The 23,132-nt window shown below is 35.2% G+C and overlaps 1 long non-coding RNA gene across 1 annotated transcript in view; it reads left to right on the top strand.

The window, feature by feature from the left end:
* The first annotated feature begins 3,568 nt into the window (after positions 1–3,568).
* Positions 3,569–23,132, top strand: part of LOC307188997 — a 154,682-nt gene continuing 135,118 nt past the window's right edge. The window contains exon 1 of the long non-coding RNA XR_013829092.1: positions 3,569–4,284. This is a non-coding gene — a long non-coding RNA (uncharacterized lncRNA). The remainder of the gene's footprint in view (positions 4,285–23,132) is intronic.

Raw genomic sequence — 23,132 nt, 5'->3', positions numbered from 1 at the left:
GACCACTTCAAAGACCCCCTCTCCCCCAAGTATTTCAGGGAATCCACATAAGATTATATCAGACACTGCAGCAAACACCTCATCTGCCTCACCTCTTATCCTGTAGACAACATTTTACTCCAGTCATTAATGTAAGAACCACCTTTACAAGTGTAACCTGAGAGTATGTAGCCTCAGCTGCACCAGGAAATCTCTTGTTTTCTGTCAGGGACTTCTCCCATTCTGAGTATTGTCTAAGGGAAAGATACTCCCACGTGTATAAACCTGGGCCAGTGGGGGATGAGAGTCATGCACAAATGTTTCCATCTTCTGTGATCCCTCAAATGGGTAATTCTGAGGAGAATTCTACATGGCATTTCAGAGACTTCCAGTAGGATGGAACGTCAGTTACCCAAGTGGTGATCAATTCAGTAATATATTTTTGTACTGGTGTTACCACCCTCCCTATTCAATCTTTCCAGCCCCCAACTCCTGTTCCCTGGGATTACCACACACAAGCCCTTGACGTGAGCTCTACTTTCTGGGGGAAACACATATGCTAAAGACATTGCTTCTTTGCGACAAATACAGAGTAATATCAACCATATTCTTTCTCTTTAGCTCAACTTCAGCTAGTCAAAATACGCATGCTACTCACGAACCTTCCTGAAGGAATCTCCCTGTTGCCTCTGCTAATAGTATCCCACATAAGGTTGTTGATGTGTTAAGCTACTTCCTCGAAATGTTCTAAACCAGGAGAACCATCTCCTCCCTAACTCTGAGCTACACTTTGTCACTGCATCCTATAACAAGACAGCTTGGTCAAGAACATTAAAAAGCCTCTGGTGAAAATAGCTTCTCCATCTTTTGGTGTCATTTCTTTCTAAACACAGAAAGCAGCCCAGACCAAGAGGACATACACAGAAAAGCTACATGTCAAATATTTCCTCTAGTCTCTCAATCATTATCCTACCTCTCACCGCCCCCCTCTTACAAAAACAAACATACCAAGTTCTTCACTTCTCTTTTAGTCAAAGCAAAAAGTTGCGTGTTACCAATACATACGAACAACTGTATGTTGGACTAAGAGGGTGGTGGGGAAGAGGGTCATTTATGATTCTGCCCGGAATCAGCCAAATTCTGACTCTCGTGTGCTATTTTAGTGAATTTTTAAATTTTCCTTTATATTTTTTTAAAGTTGTATATAATTTTGTAAGGTTACTTTCCATTTACAGTTATTACAAAATATTAGCTATATTCCCCATGTTGTACAATACATCCTTGAGCCTGTCTTACAATACTTTGGACCTTCCACTCCCTCAACCCTGTATTGCCCCTCTGCACCCCTCCCCATTGATAACCACTAGTTTGTTCTCTGTATCTGTGAGTCTGCTTCTTTTCTGTTATATTCACTAGTTTATTTTATTTTTCAGATTCCATATATAAGTGATATCATACATGGTTTATCTTTCTCTGTCTGACTTACTTCACTTAGCATAATACCCTCCAAGTTTCTTCCATATCTTGACAATTGTAAATAATTCTGCTATGAACATTGGGGTGCATGTAGCTTTTCAAATTAGTGGTTTTGTTTGTTTTTCCAGATATATACCCAGGAATGGAATTGCTGGGTCATATGTTAGTTCTCTTTTTAGTTTTTTGAGAAACCTCCATACTGTTTTCCATAGCGGCTGCACCAACTTACATTCCCACCAACAATGTATGAGGTTTTTCTTCTCTCCACATTCTCGCCAACATTTGTTAATTGTGTTCTTTTTGATGATAGCCATTCTGATGGGTGTGAGGTACTATCTCACTGTAGTTTTGATTTGCATTTCCCTGATGATTTGAGATGTTGAGCATGTTTTCATGTGCCTGTTGACCATCTGCATTTCCTCTTTGGAAAAATGTCTATTCAGTTCTTCCACCCATTTTTTAATTGAGTTGTTCATTTTTTTGATGTTGAGTTGTGTGAGCGATTTATATACGTTGAATATTAATCCCTTATCAGTCACATCATTTGCAAATATTTTCTCCCATTCAGTAGGTTGTCTTTTTGTTTTATCAATGGTTTCCTTTGCTGTGCAAATGCTTTTAAGTTTAACTAGGCCTCATTTGTTTATTTTTGCTTTTATTTCCTTTACTTTAGGAGATGGACCCAAAAAAATACTGCTGTGATTTATGTCAAGGAGTATTGTGCCTATGTTTTCCTCAAGGAGGTTTATGGTAGCTGGTCTTACATTTAGGTCTTTAATCCATTTTGAGTTTATTTTTGTATATGGTGTTAGAGAATGTTCTATTTTCATTTTTTTTACATGTAGCTGTCCAGTTTTTCCAGCACCACTTATTGAAGAGACTGTCTTTTCTCCATCATATATTCTTGCCTCCTTTGTCAGAGATTAATTGACCATAAGTGCATGAGTTTACTTCTGGGCTTTCTATCCTGGTCCATTGATCTATGTGTCTGTTTTGTGTGTGAATTTTTACTTTCTATTTTTATCAAAATTTTACTTGTATACATATAAAAGCCAATTCTTCAAGTTAGTTACCAAAAGTAACAGTTTCTTCCCTCCCCCACCATTTGCCTTTTTTAAAGGTAATCTTTAAAATTTCTACTCATTTAACCCTTTCACAGCTTATGTCCATATGTCTAAAAAGTGTATCAATAATTGTTAATTTTTAAAAGATATTATTATGTCTTTCTTTCTGATTTAGGAATATGAAGAGTTTTCACTTCAACTCTAGCACTAAAACACTTATACTTCTTCCTTCCCCTATCCTCCCAATAAAGTTATATCACAATTTATTTGTGTCAGTACTCAGTGTTTACTTTACTATGACTGTGCAAATGCTATTCAGAGCTAAGAAACTATGATAGGAGTTTTTTCCCTGCAATACTTTTTCCTTTGCCTGGAATTAATAATTTTTTTGCTTTTTACTTTGTATAGTTCTGAGTATATTTATCACTATTTCAGCCCCAAACTTTCTGCCAACTATTTCAATATGCTGTCAACCAATTTGCACATGAAGCATTCCAACAGTTTCATCTTCTTGGAGAATTCTCTCCTGGAGCCTTCTGACATGCTCCAGCTGGACTAGTTGCCAATCAACTACTTGACAGCCCTTTTATGGAAATCTCCTTTCACCATCATCAGACAACTTTACCTTTCATCTGTGTCAACTCTTCTTCTTCTGTTTCCTGTACTCCATGCTTTTCACTGCTTGATTTGCTCTCATATTGATGGAGGTCATCTTCTAAGAGCTTCCTGAGAAGTCATTCGTGGGAGATAAATTATTTAAGATTGTGCATGTCTGAAAATATTTTTATTCTATCCCAATACTTGATTAACGTTTAGCTGGGTATAGAATTTTAGGTTGGAAGTCATTTTCCTTTAGAATTTTGAAGGTGTTTCTCATTTTCTTCTATTTTCCTATGCTAGTCTTAACAAATTTAAAACCATATTGATTACTGATCTTTTATGTGAGCCCTAATTTGTTTCTTACCTGGAAGATTTTAGAGCCTGTTCTTTGTCTCTACTGTTTTTAAATTTCACTATTACTTTGCTATGAGCCTGTTTTTATTCACTATTCTAGATAGTCAGTGAGCCCCTTTAATCTGGAAAGCCATGTTCTAATCCTGAAAATTTTGCTCAAATAGTATCATTACTCTTTCCTCTGTGTTTTCTATTTTCTCTTCTGGCACTGTAACTTACTAAACCTCCTGTTCTGTCTTCTATTTATTTTGTTTACTTTATCTACCAAGGTTTTTTTTTTTTTTAATTGTATCATCTTTTCAGGCTTTCAATTGAGTTTTTCATTTCTGCTATAATTTTTTATTGCTTGCTAAAAACTAGTGTTATTCTCTGAATATTTCTTTTTTATATTCTGTTCTCTTTTTGTGGTTGCAATATTTTCTATCTCTGAGGTTACTAAGGAAAATAATATTTAAATTTTTTTCTCATTTCAGTGTCTCTTTACTCCAAGTTGCCTTTTTCTATTTTGTTGGTGTCGACCTTGCTTGTTAGAAGCTTTCCTCTGAATTTTTGTAATTTTTTCATTGTCTCCTTACATTGAGAATGAAAGAGTACAAACTCAATGGGATTGGAGAAACTTAGGTAGGGTTTTGGGACTGTGACCTGCTTGGGCCATTGTATGCAGGAATTCTTAATGTCATATCATTCCTCTTGTATCCTTCTTTAGATCCTCCAGAGAAAACACTTTCCACATCCTACCTGGAGGATAAAAAGTCTGGTGCAAGAATTCTGGAACCCTAGTAGGGAAGATATCTGGGAGTCTCAGCATCTTGTAAGTATATGTTCACTTAATTTCCTATTTTCATCATGAAACAACTGTTGAGAATGTGGAGAAGCAAGCCTTCATACATTCTTATGGGATGTAATTGCCAAAACTTGGAAGCACCTAAGATATGCTTCAATAGGTGACTTGATAAACAAATTGTGGTACATCCATTCAATGGAATATTATTTAGCAATAAAAACAAATGAGCAATCAAGCCATGAAAAAACATAATGAACCTAAAATACAGATTACTAGTTGGAAGAAGCCAGTCTGAAAAGTCTATGTATTTTATGATTCCAATTATATGACATTATGGAAATGGACAGCAAAATGATCAGTGGCTGTCAGGAGTTTGGGGACAAGAGAGGAGGGATGAGTGGGTGAAGCACAAGGGATTTTTAGGCAGTGAACCTATTCTGTATGCTACTATAATGCCAGATACCTGACACCATGCATTTGTCAAAACCCACAGAACTTTACAGCAAAAAGTAAACTTTAATCTACGTACCTTTTAAAAAATCAATTAAGAGGTCAGAGATCTCAAGAAGGAAAGCAGACTGTGACAAGCAAATCTAACTCTATTACAAATGTAAGAAACAACCTCACTGAAAGGCATGGGGGGAAGCTGCTGACCTAAGTAACTTTGGAATGAGTAGAGTCTGGAGGACTAAAGCAAAAGGAAATGTATATAAGCACAGCACTCTAGTTAATAAAGTTGTTTCCCATGCGGATAGGGATTAACAAATCTGATATATGTGTATACATGCTATATGTGTATACTGGAATTGAAAAATTAAGTAATTGTATGGTAGATGGTGTGACCTAGGATTTTTACTGTTAGAGTAGGAATCTACAGTTAAGCAAGGGAAGGAGGCTAGAATGGTCCATGTGGTAGTGCATTAGAGTTTGAGACATTATTATGTACTCATGTTTAATGTAATATAGATACAGATAACATATGAAAATATTTATGGATATAAGTTTATTACTTGGGTTAATATATATACATATAGTCCTTGCTCTGTCAGTTGAGAGACCCTACAAGCAAGAGTACCCAGTAACAACAATTAAACCTAGCACCTATATCTTGGTTTCTAATATCATTCTCCAATAAATGGAACAAGGGATCCTTGGAGAAATGGTTGATTTTGGACCTAGAGTAGGAGATACACACAAGATGAGCATGGAACACATTAGTGTGGCAGAAAGGAAGAACTAAAAAAGGAAGGAAGAACTAAAGGAAGAACTAACAAAACAAAACAAAACAAAAAACCTACATTGATGGAATTTTGTCAAAGGGAAAAGAGACAACTCAATCCAACTTAAAGAGCTCCTAATGGCCAAAGCTGGAACAATTTGAGCAGCAAAAATAAATAAACTAACATTGTACCATACCCCAAAGTATAAAATAAATATCTCTTAGTCCATACCACATATAAATAAATGATAGAATAAATAAGTGAGGAAGAAGAGACAAACCTCCCATGCAGAAGAATTTTAAAGTGATTTATAATTAAGTATTCCATCCTCAAAAAGGGAGACCATACCACTGCGCTCCTTCAGTGTGGGCTGCACATGGTGACTTCCTTCCAAAGAGTAGAGTATAGAAATGGGGAGAATGGTACTTTACAGAGGAGAAATCTGTTATACAATAACTCAACCAGGTGATTAGGTCAATATCAAGAGTGTTAAATCACATTGAAAGCACATACCCGTGTTATGATAGGATGAAAATGTCACTTTACTTCTGTTATCATCTTCCCCTAAACCCATTATTCCAGTCTAGTCATGAGACAAACATCAGAAAAATTCCAGTGGAGGGGCATCCTACAAAACGCTTGACCAGTACTGGTCAAAACTGTCAAGTTCATCAAAAGTAAGGGAAGTCTGAGTAACTGTCTCAGCCAAAAGGAGCCTAAGGAGACATGACAAGTAAACGTGATGTGGTCGTCTGGAAGAAATCCCAGAATAGAAAGAGACATTAGGTGGAAAGTAAGGAAATCTGAATAAACTATGGACTTTAGTTAACAGTAATGTTTCAGTTTTGGTTCATTAGCTGTAATAAATATACTACACTAATATGTTAATAACAGGGGAAACTACCTGAAGAAATATATAGGAACTCTCTCCAAACTTTCTGCAAATCTGTAACAGTTCTTAAAAAAATAGTATATTTTAATAAAATTTAAACATGGAGAAAAGTATCTTATCTCAATAACTCCCCATCAAATATTTAATAGTTTGTCTTTTACATCTCCAAAATAAATTGTTCATACACCTTAATTTTCAAACACCTGACATTACAGTCATTTGCTTCCTTATTCATTTAATCCATTACAATGATAGATTATATAGCAATTATGTTACCTTAATATACTCTCAAAGCCAATCACAAAAATCTTTAAAAAGTTATCTCAATAGGGACTTCTCTGGCGGTCCAGTGGTTAAGACACCGCACTTCCAATGCAGGTGATGTGGGTTTGATCCCTGCTTGGGGAACTAAGATCCCACATGCCATGCAGTGTGGCGAAAGAAAGAGAGAAAGAGAGAAAGAGAGAAAGAGAGAAAGAGAGAAAGAAAGAAAGAAAGAAAGAAAGAAGGAACTTCAATGGAGAAAAGAATTTTTTTAAAAAGTTATCTCAGTAAACTAAACCAACACCAAGGCATCTATGCTTCTTCCTATTAAAAATGAAAACTCTATACTATAGTGAAGGGAGAAGCTAAATATTTTATGTAAATATAGGCTCTACATTATAGCAATATAAGTACCTAAATTTTTTAAAAAGTTCTTAAGAGTTATACCAAAAATAATTTAAAAGTTATTAATTAGAATCCTAAGATTCATTTTTTTCTTTAAGGGGTCTTTTCTAAATAAGAAGATAAAATAGAAAACAAGATCAGATTATATCTTGCTGGGAGAAAGTAATCATAAGTAATCCTCTCCCAATTAAAATTATAGCAATAGTAGTTCTATTAACTTCAAAAATATTTACTGAGAGCAAGTTATGTATAAAAGTGTATAAATATCTACTAGGCAACTAATTGATGTGTTTCATTTTTTTTCCTTCTATCGTATATCAAGTGGGTACTTATTGTTTAAATACCATGTGAGAGCCTGGAGCTCAGAAGAAGGCCAGGCTAGAAGAGGATTTAGTGGTCTTCTCCCTACAAGTGATGATTATAGCAATGGGAGGAGATAACCTCTTCCACTAAATGCCCCTAGAAAAGAGAAGGGAAGGAATGATAAAGAACAAGAAGGTGCCAACAATAATGTTTCATAACAAATTATCACAAAACTCAATGGCATATAGTATTTCTTCTCATGCTCATGGGTCTTCAGTTTGACTGAAGGTTAACACATGTAGGCTTTGCTCTAAGGCTCAGGCTGAAGGGACAGAAGCTACCCAGGAGAACATCGTTTCAAGGCAGTTACAGAAGTACAAGCATACTTCGTTTTATTGCCCTTTGCAAATACTTTGTTTTTTACTAATTGAAGGTTTGTATCAACCCGACATCGAGCAAGTCTATCACTGCCATTTTTTCAACAGCATTTACTCACTTTGTGTCTCTTTGCACATTTTGGTAATTCTTGCAGCATTTAAAACTTTTTCCTTGTTTTTATATTTGTTATGGTGATCTATGATCAGTGATCTTTGATATTACTATTGCAAAAAGTTGACTCACTAAAAACTCAGATGATGGTTAGCACTTTTAAATTAAGGTACCACACTGGTTTTTTAGACATAATACTATTGCACACTTAATAGACTACAGTATAGTATAAAGTTCACTTTTATATGCACTGGGAAACCAAAAAATTCGTGTGACCCCCTTTATTGAGATATTCACTTTATTGTGGCCATCTGGAACTGAACACTCAGTATGTCTGAGGTCTGCCTTTACTAGAAGGCAAGCTAATTCTGCAAACACATTTAAACTTCTCTTTGGGTCAAGTGCACTAAACATAACATTGACCAAAGAATGGCTAAGCTCAAAGTCAAGGGGTATAGAAGTATACTCCACTTCTACTGAGAGTGACTACAAAGTCACAATATACTGGACATAGATATGGGGAAAGGTGAAGAACTGGAAAAAAGAAAAAGATGGTGAAGGACCAAGAACAGGATATTGAGAAATGTCTACATTTAGGGAGCAGTAGACTAAAATAATTCAGTGAAGAAAACTAAAAGTTTACTACTGTTAAGTCAGGGCAAATTCACACCAAGAGCTATGTTCTAGATTCTTGTGTCACAAAGTTTGGACATCTATCAAGTGATCTACAAGTGGTATGTTAGTGAAAAAAATGAAGAAAACAATTTTATTCACACATTTTTTACAAATTTGAAACATAAGGTAAATCATGATTTTTCCATAAAATCCTATTGTGCTTCTAAATGTCATTATTTTCTTAACAGGTGGCATTCATCTTGGCTAGAGGAATATTTTCCTGTCTATTTTCTTTATTTTTTTTAATAAGCTTTATTAAAATATAATTTATATTTTAAAAATTCACTAATTTTAAATGTGAAGTTTGAGTAGTTTTGACAATTGTGTATAGTTATGTAGCCACTAGCATTATCAAGATACTGAACATTTGCATCACCCCAAGTAGTTCCCTTGTACTCCTTTGCAGTCAATTCCCTTTCTGCTCTCCCAGGATCTGACAACAACTGATTGACTCTCTATCACTATGGCTTTACATTTTCTAGAACTTTATATAAATGGAATCATGTAGGTTTTTTTGGCCTTGATCAATAATAATAGCATAATTATTTTGTGATTCATTCATAGTCACATGCATCAGTAATTTGTTCCTTTTCATTGCTGAGTAGCATTCCATTATATGGATGTACTGTAATGTGTTTATTCATTTACCCGTTTATGGACATTAGGATTGTTTTCATTTTGAGGCTATTACTAATACAGCTTCTATGTGACCTAGCTCTGAAGTTCATGCTCTTAACCTTTACGGTGATGTCTCCTCGATGGAGTTTCTGTGAACATTCAGGTACACATCTTCATGTGGACAGATATTTTTATTTCTCTTTGGTAAACATCTGCGAGTGCTTTTGCTGGGCTGCGTGGGTATATGCTTACTTTGTTAGAAAATGCCCACCGTTTTCCACATTGGCTCTATTATTTTGCATTCCTATCAGCCATAAGAGTTCAGTTGTTCCATACACATACTAAGACATTTTTTTGTCTGTTATTTAAATTTTAGCCATAATAGCAGGTATGTAGAGCTCTCTCGTTATGATTTTTATTTGCTTTTCCCTAATAATTAATGAAGTGCAACATCGTTTTATGTGTTTATTTTCTATTTGAAGTATCTTCTTTGATGAAGTTTCTGTTCAAATATATTGCCCATTTTTAAATTGGTTGTTTCTCTTCTTTCTGTTGAGGAATAAATGTTCTTTATAGAATTTGGATACAAGTTTTTAATCAGATATATGTTTTGCATATATTTTCCCCTAGTCTGTGACTTGCCTTTTAATTTTCTTAACAGTATCTCTCAGATAATAAAAGGTTTTCATTTTTGATAAAATCTAATTTGTCTATTTTTTATTTTTATTTTTTATAAATTTTATATCAATTTTGTAAATTTTAAAGGATTCTTTGTTTAATTAAAGATCTCAAAGATTTTCTTATATGTTTTATCTAGAAATTTTATAGTTTTATCTCTTACATATAAATCTGTTATCTTTTTCAAGTTAATGTTTGTACATGTTGTGAGGTAAGGTTTGAGATTCATTTTTTTAAAAATATGGGCATCCAATTGCAGTGCTATTGAAAATACTGCCCTTTTTCCTTGGTATCTTTATCAGAAAGGTTGACTTTATATGGGTGAGTACCTTTCTGGACTCTATTCTGTTACAATGTTCTGTACATTGATCCTTATGCCAGTATGTGCTTCCTCGATTACTGTAGCTTTGTAATAAGTCGTGAAATCAAGTACTTTAAGTTTTCCAACTTGGTTCTTTGCCCATTTGTTATGTCTACTCCAGATCCTTTGCATTTATATAAATGTTAGGATAAGTTTGTCAATTACTACAAAAAAATCCTACTGAGATTTTGATTGGAATTGCATTGAATGGATAGATCATCTTAGGGAGAATTAAAATCTTAACAATATTAGTCTCCCACTTTTCTCTATATAAATTTATTTATTTATTTATTTTTGGCTGTGTTGGGTCTTCATTGCTGCCCGCCAGCTTTCTCTAGTTGCAGTGAACGGGGGCTATTCTTGGTTGCAGTGCATGGGCTTCTTATTGTGGTAGCTTTTCTTGTTGTAGAGCACAGGCTCTAGGCACGCGGGCTTCAGTAGTTGTGGCATGTGGGCTCAGTAGTTGCGGCTCGCAGGCTCTAGAGCACAGGCTCAGTAGTTATGGTGCATGGGCTTTGTTGCACCGCAGCATGCAGGACCTTCCCGGACCAGGGCTCGAACCTATGTCCCCTGCATTGGCAGGCGGATTCTTAACCAGTGCACCACCAGGGAAGTCCCTAGTCTCCCACTTGATAAACATAGTATATCTCTCCACTTATTTAGGTCTCCCTTAAATTCTCTAAGCAGTGTTTTGTAGTTTTCAATGTACAAGTTTTGCACGTATTTTGTTATATTGATTCCTATTTTATTTTAAAAATATTATTGTAAATGTGTTTTACTAGTTTTCATTTCCAGTTTTTCATTTTTAATATATAGAAATACAATTGAATTTTCTATATTGACCTTATATTCTGTGTGAAATATATCTGTTGCAAAATTTACTTATTAGTTCTAGTAGCTTATTACAGAATCCTTAAAGTTTTCTAGGCAGACCCTCATGCTGTCTTTGAGTTAACAGCTTTACTTCTTCTTTCCCAAACTGTATGTCTTTTGTTTCTTTTTCTTGCCTTATTGAACTAGCTGAAACCTCTATTCTAATGAATAGAAGTGATGAGAGCATATAGCCTTGGATTGTTTCCATCTTTGGGGATGGCAGTTTAGTCCTTCTTCACTAAGTATAATTTTAGCATATAAGTTTTTGTAGCATCCTTTTATCAGTTGATATAATTACCTTGCATTCCTAGTTTTTATCATGCTGGGTGTTGAATTTTGGTAAGTGTATTTCCTGGATCTATTAAGATGATCATATGTTTCTTCTGTTTCACTTTATTAGTATGATGGATTACATTGATTTTCATGTAACTGTTATATCAAAATCTCACTTCTGGTGTAAAGTCCACTTGCTTATGATGTATTATCTGTTTATATGTTGCTCAATTTGATTTGCTAAAATTTTATTAAGGAGTTATTAAAATTCTGTTAAGGATTTTATATCTATGCTCATGAGGGATATTGGTCTTTAGTTTTATTTTCTTGTAAGTCTTTGTCTAATTTTGGTATCAGAGTAATTATGGCATCACAAAAGGTTAGGAAGTTTTTGCTCCTTGTCTCTGTTTTGGAAAACTTTGTGTAGAATTGGTGTTTCTTTGTGAAACATTTGGTATAATTCATCACTGAAAGTATCTGCACCTAGAGTTTTTGTGGGATAATTTTTGCCTACAAATTCAATTTCTTTACTGATTTAAAGGGCTAATTGGGTTCTTATGTCTTCTCAACTATACTGGGGTAGTTTTGGTCTTTTGAAGATCTTTTCATCTATGTTGTTGAACTTATTGCCTAAAATTGTCCATAATTTTCTCTTGTCATCTTTTTTATATCAGTTGGTTTTGTAGTTATGTTTCCTCTTCTGTTTATGATATGGATTATTTGTATGTTTTTTATCAATCTGATTACAGATTTTTTATTTTATTAATATTTGCAACAACACTTGGCAGGCAGATATGTATTATTTGTCTTTTTATTTGTATATGTTAAATTACAAATTTGTGTTACTATTACATTGCATTACGTATTTTTTTACAAAATGGCATAGTGACTTAAAAATAGTTCAGATAGTCTTAAAAGTATTGCTGGAAATTTTAATGCAAATATTATCATTGAGGAAAAATTATAAAGTTAAGTAGTTAAAAGAGTGTCTGTGCAAATATGGAGGATGAATTTGAATATGCTACAGTGAATCCGTATGTATCATGATTTTGTTAAGGCAGTTAAAAATGAAGAGCAAATAGTAAATATAATGATTTTTATTTGAAAATTGGTTTTCAGTAGACTAGAGATCCATTTTCTCATAGTCTTTTAATTCATTGATACAATGTTTTCCAATAGTGGCATAAAATCATCAGAATTTCAGCGGAGCACAGTGATCATAAAATAATTGTGTTTTTCTAGTACACATGCAAATTTATACCTTTCCAGTTAGAAATGATGAATTTTGCTACTAAAGAGAGATGAGATAAAACATATTCTAAATTGCACCAAGTTAAAAATAGTTATTATTCAAGTTACTGCAGAGAAAATACAAAACAAGTTGTAAAGTTAATGATGATAGTGTGTACAGAAGGGAAACAAAGTATATTAATTATCTATTGCTATATCATAAATTAACAGAAAACCCAGAAGCTTAAAACAACTTAAATTTATTATCTCATAATTCCTGTAGGTCAGAAGTTTAGGAGTGGCTTGCCTGGGTAGTTCTAGCCCAGGGTCTCTAAAGAAGTTGTAGTCAAGGTGTCAACCATGTTAACCAGGACTGTAGTCATCAGAAGGCTTGACTGGGGCTGGGGAATCTGCTTCCAAGACAGCTCACTCACATGACTTTTGGCAGGGAGCCTCACTTCTTTTGTGATTGTTGGATGAACTCAGGTCCTTGACACGTGGCCTCTCCATGCAGCTATTTGAGTGTTCTCACAAAACGGCAGCTAGATTTCCCGAGAGCAAGTGATCCAAGAGAGAGCAAAGAGGAAGGCTCACTGCTCTTTATGACGTAGTCTCAGAAGCCTGACAAAATTTCTGCCATATTCTCTTTATTAGATGTGAGCTACTAAGTCCAGTTCACATCAAGGGGAGGGGAATTAAAATTGACCTTCTGAAGGGAGGAATGTCAAAAAATTGGTGGGCATATTTTAAAACCATGATACAAAACAAGCTATTGATAAAATTCATCTAGAATATAACTTCTTGGGATTTCAGTATCATATTGTTTTAAAAGCAACTAATATCATGTGTGCTGTTAACTGACATTTTGCTTTAAAGTTTGACCAGACCACATTTGGCATACAAATAATAATATGTGAGAAATAAGTGCTGGATGACTTGTTTTCTCACCAGTGAAAATTTGTGCCACAGAAGATTTTTGTTTGTTTAGTGAACGATCACTTTATGCACTGTGGTATAGATTGTCTTGGAATAAGTACTGAATGTTACACCAGTTATGTGTATAGAAAGGAAGGGCATCACTACACAAAGAAAAACGTTTGCACCTATTCACGGAGCACTTTATTCACAGAATACAGGTGATGGTCAACTACATTATTTGTAATATTCTTTCAGTTTTGAGGGAAATAGTGACATTTTAAATACAAATAAATTGCAGCTATTGATTGTAGGTCTTTTCAGCTTTTATGGCAAAGAAAATGGCAGCCTTGTAAAATGTTGCTTTTCCAATGCACAAGAACACTTGATGTTAGAGGAAGTGGTGCTTGCGTAAATCTTTATTAAATGACGAATGAGATTAAAACATTTTAATTAAGTTGACATTTCTGTCCACAGTCGTTTCTCTAAGTGGCTTTCTCAAATAGCAATCCAGAATGAAAGCACAGTGGTTAAGACTTAAGGTTCTGGAGTCAGATTTTCTGGGTTCAAAACCCAGCTGGACCACTCACAAGCTACGTGATTTTAGACAAGTCACTCGATCTCTCTATGACATAATTTAGTTATCAGTAAATAAGCTTTGTAATAGTACCTACTTCAAATAATTATACTAAGGTTTACAAGGAATAATCCATATAAAATGCTTATGCTGGTTGACACATAGTTATCATGCAATAAATATTAGATGTTTTAATAATTGCTGTTATATCCTGAACATATTTCATCAGGAATGAAATAGCATGAATTTCAATCTACATATAAAATTTCTGAGGAAGTCCTAATTGTGGTGAAAGTAGCTCAGTCACCATGATTTTGACCCTTTACCTTAATGATTTCCTTTAATCATCTGTGAAAAAAATCTGTAACCTATTACTGAGTATATTTTAAACCCATATATACAAGCTTCCATGGAATATGAAGAATTACTTAGCTGAGCCAAATGCAGCCATACAGTGGATTAGGAATCCTTCATTCCTCTCTCCCAATATAAATCACTCAGCTTTCCAGTTTTGCAGTAGGGTGTGCTCATAACTTAAAGTAGAAAGCAGTGCTGTAATTAGTCTTTAGTGAGGAATCTATGCCTAATTTCTGGTCTATGTTCAAGTCTGATGTTCATAACTCTGTATGAAAACCATAAACTATGAACTAGAGTTTTCAACTTTAGCAGTAACAGAGAATAAGGGAAAAGATGGCTGGATAAGGAAACTGACCTGTAAATTCAGCTGTTTGTCCTTTAGCTGGCTGTAGATATTTTGATGAAATATTTCAATAGCATTTGTCCTCTCTCAAGCATGAAATAACAACTATTTTTAATATTAAAATATTAAGCTTTTAGATTAAATAGTGATAAATCTGTTTTTTAAATTCTTCTAAAATTGGTGCTTTCTTTGTTCATGAAACACCCTAATGGGCATTGGTCACAAAAGCCAAGACTGTGAGTAATCTTGCTGCAGCCAGAGAGATACTAGAGACAGTGTACCCACAAGAGTCATAAGACAAAACAGATAATACAAGTGATAGAAATTCGGAGGAAGGAGAGAATACTTCAAGGGGAAGAAGTCAGTCACTAAGAGATTTACAGAGGAGGTAGGATCTGGATAAGACCTTAAAGGAGGGATGAAAGTTTTAGATATATAAGTGAGAGGCAACTTTTCAGGTAAGGAAAACAATGTAAATGGTAGCATGACAGTAAGAAGCCTTCAGACATGTTAAAGAGACAGTCACTAGAATAGTTTGACTAGAACAAAGGAGTAAGGGATAAAAGAGATCTTAATTTCACAGTATGAGGTCCATCAAATGCTTGGCACCAACTCAGTCCAACTCAAATGTTTAAGACATCCACTTACAAGCTATATTTAGAAAGGATATGAAGACGTAAGAGAGTGGGAGAGAGAAAGTAATCGTAAAAGGCATTAAGAGGGAGCAGGCTTATTTCTTTGCCTCATTTCTGTATTTCTATTCAATGTTCTCTCTCACCAAGACACACATTTCCGCCCTTCCGAAAAAGAATCCGCACAGATGTCATTCTCTGTCAAAAAGAGGAACCTTTCTTTGTATGATAAAAGTGGTGTGAGGGAATCATTAGTTAAATTGTCATGGTGTTGTTTTTTGCTATGAAATGACAGATTTAGCAGGCTTCACTCTTTGTATTTATGACTGTGATGGGGGAGACAACCAAAGTAGACATATATCTCTGTGACTCTGAGTACAGTTCAAAAGTCATTTCAGCAGTTTGAGTTAACAGAATGCAATGCTATTCAAGAAATGTAAATAAGGGCTTTATTCAGTCGTCTTCTCTATTAAAAGTTTTATCTGTTACTTAATTTTGTGGGTATGGGGAATACCTATTCCAATATGAAAAACAATTCCTCAAGCAGGTGCTCTGTCTTCTTCCTTTGTCTTTCATTGCCCAACTACATGGCTTTATTTCTCTGTAAAGGAAAAGATATGACCTTACTGTTTTATTGCTCCAGGGAAATTCATTTTTTCATTTTTGTTGGGTTAACAACCATTAAAAGCAATGATTAACAGCCTTCCACCCTCCCCATCCACCAGAACGTGGAATTTGGGCAATGCTATAAATGCTTATACTCTGCATCCTTCCCCTGTTTTTAGAAGAAAAAAATATTCTTAAGAAAAATGTAGACTCAAATGAAAATCACTATTCCCCAAGTGGTGTGCCATTTTGGGTAGAGGGATGTGATATGTCATGGGACACACATGGCACATGTATGTAATAGTGTGGAGGAAAGAGGAGCTGGATGGTTAAGATGTTGAGCCAGGGCAGCATGGATGAGAGAGAGACAGTTCTTTCAGATTAGCTGCTTAAAGATACCTTAAAAATATCAGGGTGCTGGACGATAGGTGAGAGCAGGGATTTTAATAAGAATTGCTGTGACTTCCATATCATGATGGCTTACTCTGCTGACTCATTTGCCTTCCCTTTCTCCTGGTACTCCATGTAAATTATAATGATGGCTTTCCTTTTCAGACAAACCAATAGAGTAGAATGAATAAGGGACCATGATCAGACCACATATTTCAACAAATTTCTCAACTCCAAAAAGCAGATGGAGGGCTTCTCTGGTGGCACAGTGGTTAAGAATCCAACTGCCAATGCAGGGGACATGGGTTCAAGCCCTGGTCCAGGAAGATCCCACATGACACAGAGCAACTAAGCCTGTGTGCCACAACTACTGAGCCTTGCTCTAGAGCCTGCAAGCCACAACTGCTGAGCCCACATGCCACAACTACTGACACCTGTGCGCCTAGAGCCTGTGCTCCGCAACAAGAGAAGCCACCGCAATGAGAAATCTGCGCACCACAGCAAAGAGTAGCCCTTGCTCGCTGCAGTTAGAGAAAGCCTGTGTGCAGCAACAAAGACCCAACACAGCCAAAAATAAATAAATAAGTAAACTTATTTTTAAAAAAAAAAGCAAATAGAAAAATGGCCATGACTGAAAAAAGTAGAGAAAGTTCAAGTTTAGACTCAAGTTAGAGTCTTGAGGGGCACAACATAGGAGGAAATTTTTCTTCTCAGAAGAACTTCCGTGAAACTGCAGACCTGGCAATAGCAAATATGGCAAAGTAGGATTTAAGTGGGATTGGAAACTATGTGCTTATGTCAGGATCTGAATACAAGACATGCCCTCACCCTCCCCATAGGCAGAGCCAGCAGCCAACTAAGTATTTGACCTTACAAAAAATCAACAAAACCCTAGAAGTCTCCCTTCTGAAGAAATTGAACAGATTGTAAACCATCTCGAAAAGAATTAGGAGTGGTAGTGTAGATGCTAGAATTCCAAATAAAGACTTCTTTTAGGCTTCTGGTGGACCCCAGCCCCACCCCTCCCAAGATTAATGGCTGGCTCCCTGCTCTTCACACTCTAGCAGTGCTTTCAGTCTTCAAGCCCCACTCCTACGTGAATAGAGCTTGCTGTCAGCATTCTTTCATTCATAATATAAACTGACAACCAAGAACTCCCAGGCATTTCATCAAAACTTGCAGCATGAATGAAAAGACCAAATTAAACAAAAATAAAAATTGACTGAGAGGAAACAGAGATAAGGTAGGAAAGAAAAGAGAACTTTACCTCTATTTTACTAAGAGAGATTTGAGAAAATATTACATCCATAAACCAAGAACAGGGGGCATTGAAAAAGGAACACCAGAAAATAAGAAATAATTCTCAAAAATTAAAGAACATATATATATATAATTAGCAATTCCACTCCTGGGTATATATCCAAAAAAAGCTAAAACAATAATTCAAAAAGGTACATGCACCCCAGTGTTCATAGCAGCATTATTTACAATTGCCAAGATATGGAAGCAACCTAAGCATCCACCAACAGATGAATGGAGAAAGTGTAGTGTACATATACAATGGAATACTACTCAGCCACAAAAAAGAATGAAATTTTTCCATTTGCAGCAACATGGATGGACTTGGAGGGTATTATGCTAAGTCAAATAAGCCAGACAGAGAATGACAAATACTATGTGGTATCAACTTATACGTGGAATCTAAAAAATAAAACTAGTGAATATAACAAAAAAGAAACAGACACAGATATAGAGACGAACCTTGTGGTTACCACTGAGGGGAGGGAAGGGAGGAGGGACAAGATAGGGGGAAGGGATTAAGAGGTACAAACTACTATATATAAAATAAATAAGCTACAAGGATGTATTGTACAATACAGGGACTATAGCCAATATTTTATAATAACTATAAAAGGAATATAACCTTTAAAAGTTTTGAATCACTAAATTATACACCTGCATATAATATTGTACATATATAATATATATATAAAATATTGTAATTTTATATATACTTATCAAAAAACAGATTCAAAGGAGAGAGTGGAAAATAAAGGAAAAATACTCTCCCAGAACATATTATAAAGAGAAAGAGAAGAATTAAAGAGGAGATACAGAATCTGATTAAAAGAATTTTCAGAAAGAAAGAGAGCCAAGAAAGTGAAGTATACATACAAAGAAACAGTAGGATAAAAATGTTCAGACCTAAAGAGAGACACATGAACCTTCCAGTTGAAATACCTACCCTACATTTATATTTCCTCTTCTCTCCTCTTTTTCCCTGTTCCCCCACTCTCTCTTTCTCCCTCCACTAAATAGGTGATGTAAGTTAAATCCTCACTTATCATAAGAGGAAGTTCATAAAATATCTAAAGTGGAAAAATAGTAGAATTGAAACCAGTGAAATTTTTCTCTTGGGAAAGAGATGTTGACTAGATAGAGGATGGATGGTAGGCAAGTGTTTTGGGTTTTGTTTTTGTTTTTTCTGTTATAAGCTATTATGTTATTTCATTTTTTAAAATCAAGCATATGTTTTACTCTGATTTTTAAAGATGTAACAAATATTTAAATAAAATTTAAATACATCTGCTAAGACAAACAGTTGATTAAAATTGTAAAGTGGGAAAAGAAAAACTCAATAACCCCCAACCCCTTGTTGTCCAACCTATTCCTCAAACTTTTGGTGGTCCCTTTTTTCATTCCTTCCTTCTCCATTCAGGCCCCCAGGGTCTCCCCGTCTGCAGTCTGATCTCAAGACAAGGTTCAGAGTTTAATTAACAAACTTTAGTCTTTGCAAAGTGAACTAAGCCTTAAATTCAAGTTCTTAGGTGTGGAAAGAGCGAGTTCTCTTTGCTGACGTCTTTAACATCACCTGGGTCCTGTATGTTAAGGGCAGCCCCGATGACATATTTAGTTCAGAACAGAGAAACAAGCAGGGAGATGGCAGTTAACGTTACTGAATCACCTGTTTGGTGACAGAGTTTCTTGTTCTGCCGATCCATTGTTATGCTTAGGAGGTCCATGAATTTCCTCAAATTGAACCTAATTAATTCATTTGTTTTATACATCTATGTGGGTTCTCCCCTTCCCCAGGAGAAAGTCTAGAGTTTTATGAAAATCTCAAAGGATTCCTTGACTAGAAAATGTACAAGCACTATTGACAGGCATGCCCTCATTTAATCCTTTCCATAACCTTCAAGGTAATGGAAGAAGACAAATAACATTTGAGCATGTATTATGTTTATATATCTATCATTTAATTTTTCCAGTACTCCCATGAGTTCAATGTTATTATTCCAATTTTAACAAGGTCAAAAGAACAGGGGATCAAGTTAGTACTCAAACTTATGTCTATTTGGGAGACCCATGCTTTTTCTAGTATGTACATACTTATCTGTTTATTTAGTTATTAGATAATTAATTTTTTCCACTTGGGGAGAAAATGGAGTAAGTTTTGTGGGGAAGTACTATGTTTGGCCATAATGATCTGCATAGCAAGAAAGGTGACCATTATACTGTTCTGAGTGCTCCCTGGGTTTAAAGTGCTCTGATGTGGGCACTCAGAAATCTCCAGCATGTTGACATATGCACACTACTATATATAAAATAGACAATTAATAAGAACCTACTGTATAGCACAGGAACTCTACTCAATACTCTATAATGTATAGATTTTCTGGGAAAAGAATCTAAAAAAAAGAGTAGATATACATATATATGTATAATTGATTCACTCTGCTATACACCTGAAACTAACACAACATTGTAAATCAACTATACTCCAATAAAAATTTAAAACAAACAAACAAAAAAGAAATCTCCAGGACTTCCCTGGTGGCACAGTGGTTAAGAATCCTCCTGCCAATGCAGGGGACATGGGTTCGAGACCGGGTCCAGGAAAATCCCACATGCCGTGGATCAACTAAGCCCATGCACCACAACTACTGACGCCCGCGCTTCTAGAGCCTGTGCTCCACAACAAAGGGAAGCCACCACAATGAGAAGCCCGCGCACGCAACAAAGAGTAGCCCCCGCTCTCCGCAACTAGAGAGAGCCCACAGGAAGCAACAAAGACCCAATGCAGCCAAAAATAAATAAATAAATGTATTCAAATAAAAAAGAAGAAAAGAAAAGAAATCTCCTGCATGAACAGGCACCTGAGAGACAGGCAGACCAGTGGTTCATGGGCTACTAGCACTGCTTGCTTTCTGTGTATAATAACATAAACGTTCACACTCTGTAAAACTAGAGAAAGAAACAAGAAAGGGAAAAAGCTGTGACACACTGAAGACACTTTTCATTTTTTAAAACAAACCTAGACTCAAGACTGCTATCTTCAGCATTGAACAGAATTAAAATTGAGTTGCCAAAAACAGAAATGAAGTTGCCAAATGGGCCTGAAATCTCAATGGTGCTCCCTTAGCAAACACAGCAGCAGCTGCCCCAAATCCATTGCTGGGCACCTGCTTTGTATTCAAGATAGATAGTCCCTCAACTGCACTATCTTAGCTAGTTTTTCTTACCATTCTTGTTCTTTAGGAAATATTGAAAGTAGTTAAAAAGTAAGAAAACCACTCTTAAAATCCCTATAATATTTGGTTAAAAAAATACACAAGAAAAACCTTTTCAATTGATTAATTTCCTAATTTACAACTCTTAACCCCATGGGGTCTTCCTTCTCTTGGCAAACTAAATGAATTCGTAGTCATGGCAGGAATATTAAATATATATATATATATATATATATATATATATATATATATATATATATATGTCAGGTTCTCAGATTAGGTTTATTTCATAGGTACACAAGCTTTTTGTCAATTTGGATGAGAATATGGAAATTAAACTGTCAGTTGGCTGGTAAATCAACCTCACAGTACCTGTAAACTTAAGTTACTGATGAGTTTAAAAACGATCTTGTCTAGCTTGTCAGGCCAAGGATGCATCTTTTCTACAGTTTCTTAGAGATGATTCCTCTTGCTTTTTTAAATTGGAATATATTGGACATATAACATTTAAGGTGTACAGCTTGTTGATTTGATACATTTATATATTGTAATGTGACTGCCATTGTAGCAATAATTAGCACCGCTACCATGTCATATAATTATCATTTCTTTTTAGTGGTTGGAATAATTAAGAACTAGTCTCTTGGCAAGTCTGATGATTATAATACAATATTGTTGTCTATATTCACTATACTGTGCATTAGATCTCTAGGACTTACATATTATTCATTGCAAGTCTGTGTTCTTAAACAACATCTGTCCTTCTCCCTCTCCCCTCACTGCCCCAGTTTCCTGGTAACCACCATTTTACTTTCTGTTTTTATGAGTTTGGTTTTTTTTGATCCACATATAAGTAATATCATACATTATTTGTCCCTCTGTGTCTGGCTTATCTCACTTAGCATACTGTCCTCAAGGTCTACCCATGTTGTTGCAAATGGCAGGATGTCCTTTGTTTCTTATAGCCAGATAATATTCCATTGTGTGTGTGTGTGTGTGTGTGTGTGTGTGTGTGTGTTTGTATCTCACATCTTCTTTATCCATTCATCCGTTGGTGGGCACTTAGGTTGTTTCCATATCTTGGCTATTGAGAGTAATGCTGCAATAAACATAAACATAGGTGTGCATACATCTCTTCAGTATCCTATTTTCACTTCCTTTCGGTATCTGCCCAGGAGTGGAATCGTTGGATCATATGGGAGTATTATTTTTAATATTTTAAGGAAAGTCCATATTGTTTTCCATAGTAGCTGAACCAGTTTACATTCCAACCAGTGGTGTACAAGGATCAATAGTCCACGTCCTTGCTAACAGTTATCTTTTTTCTTCTTGATGATAGCCATTCTAACAATTGTGAGGTAATATCTCATTCTCATTTTGATTTCCCTGATGATTAGTGATGTTGAGCATTTGTTCATGTACCTGTTGGCCATTAGGATGTCTTCTTTGGAAAAATGTCTATTTAGTTCTTCTGCCCATATTTTAATCACTTGTCTTTTTGTTATTGAGTTGTATGAGTTCTTTATATATTCTGGATATTAACCCCTTATCCAATATAGGGATTTCAAAAATGTTCTCCCATTCTGTATGTTGCCTTTTCATTTTGTTGATTGCTCTTTTGCTGTGCTTTTAAAGTTTGATTTAATCCTACACATTGATTTTTGCTTTTGTTTTTTGTGCTTTTGATGTCATATCCAGAAAAAACATTGTCAAGACCAATGTCAAGGAGCTTCTTGCCTATGTTTTCTTCTAGGAGTTTTATAATATCAGGTCTTATGTTTAAGTGTTTGATCGATGTTACATTAATTTTTGTGAGTGTTATAAGATAGGAGTTCAATTTTGTTGTTCTGTATGTGTTTATCTGGTTTTCCCAGCACCATTTGTTGAAGAAGCTGTCCTTTCCCCATTGGATGTTCTAGGCTTCCTTATCAAATGTTAGTTGACAATACATTTAGGGGTTTTTATCTGGGTTCTCCATTCTGTTCCATTAGTCTGTGTCTATTTTTATGCAAGTACCATATTGTTTTGATTACTATAGCTTCAAAGTATAGCTTTAAATCAGGAAGTGTGATTTCTAGCTTTGTTCTTCTTTCTCACAATTACTTTGGCTATTCAGGGTCTTTTGTGGTTCCATACAAATTTTAGGATCGGTTTTTCTTTTCCGTGAAGAATGCCATTGGAATTTAGATAGGGATTGTGTTGAATCTGTAGATGGCTTAGGGTAGTATGGACAGTTTAACAATATTAATTCTTCTGATTCATG

The sequence above is a fragment of the Stenella coeruleoalba genome (genome assembly GCF_951394435.1).
Source record: "Stenella coeruleoalba genome assembly, chromosome: 7".
NCBI lineage: Eukaryota > Metazoa > Chordata > Mammalia > Artiodactyla > Delphinidae > Stenella > Stenella coeruleoalba.
Note: the sequence above shows the minus strand (reverse complement) of the source record. Positions and strands in the feature narration are given on the sequence as shown.